Source organism: Onychomys torridus, chromosome 7 (genome assembly GCF_903995425.1).
Source record: "Onychomys torridus chromosome 7, mOncTor1.1, whole genome shotgun sequence".
Classification (NCBI taxonomy): domain Eukaryota; kingdom Metazoa; phylum Chordata; class Mammalia; order Rodentia; family Cricetidae; genus Onychomys; species Onychomys torridus.
In genome coordinates this window covers 47,576,120-47,577,931 of record NC_050449.1, presented here as the reverse complement: position 1 = coordinate 47,577,931, position 1,812 = coordinate 47,576,120, and the positions used below count along the sequence as shown (strand labels likewise).

General features: G+C 36.6%; 1 pseudogene; it reads left to right on the top strand.

Annotated features, from left to right (window-relative positions):
* Window positions 1-208: 208 nt before the first annotated feature.
* LOC118586788 lies at window positions 209-727 on the top strand (annotated as a pseudogene).
* Window positions 728-1,812: the final 1,085 nt, after the last annotated feature.

Sequence of the window (1,812 nt, the reverse complement as noted above, 5' to 3'; positions counted from 1 at the left end):
GTGAGATATCTTTGTGGGATGATGAAAATGTCCTGGAATTAGACAGAGGTATTGGTCATAAACACAGAGAAGGTGCCAAATGCCATTGGGCTATTCATTTTGAAATGTTTCAATTTATGTTATATAAATTCCACTTCAATGAAGATTAAAAATATAAAAAATAATATTAGAGCTATCCAAAAGAAGCAAGAAGAGAAAAGGGGAGAAGATGGCAGCGGCCGTAGAGTTGAGACCACTGAAAAGTCTCTGGGACTGAGGCCAGGGAGCAAGTCCAGTGCTCAGCACAAGCTACAGGTTCCAGTTCTACAAACAATGGTCCATGTCCAAGGGTGTTGACTGCCATGGCGACCCATCCAGTCAAGTGAACCCTTGCTGGGGGGCCCCGCAGAAGAAGAGGCAACAGGTCAGCAGCAGTTAGAGTACAAGATCTCTAGAACAGACAGACACTCCAGTAAAGATGATTCCCACACTCTGCCGAGGGATCTTAACTCCTATCTTGAAGATAAAGTCTACCTCGCAGGCAGGATGTAACTTTGCCTTGGCGGATGGCCTACTACACTACATACAGGCTCTATTACTGTATGGTTGGCCTGACGGTTCAAGAAAAGGAGAAATATATCTCAATGTGTCTCACTGGTTTTATCACATTCAGCCTTGCCCAGACGTCAGGCAACATCTGTCTAGTGTTGTCTTCATCAAGAACAGACTGGATGCTAACTCCCACTAGAAGCCCTGCTGTGAGGCAGCAGGATTAGAAGCATAATGGAAAATGTATTTTGGATCACAGCACTGATGTAAATGAATATGACGTCATTGTTTCTTTGTTAATGTTGGTAGAATTTTTAAAGTGTAATAATAATAATAATAATAATAATAAAAGTTTTATTTGCCCCTTAGTTGAAGCTTTGCAGTTTTTGAATGTAAAAATTCAACTGTTACCCAAACAAATTATAATCACATTACAAATGATCTCATATTTATAGGTGAAATTTATTTTAATGAAAGTTGCAAATCAGTGGTTCTTTAGAAAAAAGTCACCCTGCCAGTGGTCCACATCTGGTTATTTAACTTTTTTGTGTCTTTAAAATTCATTTTCCTCCTAGTTATTTGTGGTAGTTTGTTAAAGTCTATGATAAATTATGTTGAGGATTCAGAAAGGGAAGGTAGATATTTGTTCTCAAAATATTTACATGAGTAGTAAATGTGGTTAAAAAAGAAGAAGAGAGAAAGGAGGAGTACAGAACAGGTGGAATAAAAAATAGAAGAGAAAGTATGTGGGTAGAATTGAACTAATGTATCAGTAATTTTATTGAATTTAAATGGTCCTAATATAGCAGTCAAGAAGGCAAAATTATCGCAAAGTCCATGCTTATTAAAATAAGTTTCAATACCATCCATGTAAAGAAGGAAAATGACATGACATATAAATACAAACCCAAGAAAAATGCTGGAGCTGAACCAGTGTCAGGCAACTTAGACTCTGAGGCAAGAAGCATTTTCAGAGATAAAAGGGAAAGACTATTTCAATAGAAGTTCACCCCCCCCCCGGAATCTCTAATAATTCTAAATCTGACTGCACCAAAAACACACAATCCCACAAATGCAAAGCATAACTTGACAGAATAAAGAGATATAGACCCCAGAACCATGAAAGATTTAACAAGTCTCTCCAATAATTCCTAGGTGAAGCAGAAAAAAAACCACTAAAAATATTTAAGATTTAAATACATAGATGTATAAACTTGACTTAATTTATAAATCATGGACCTAAGAGAACATTGCATTCTATAACTTTAGAATACACATTATTTA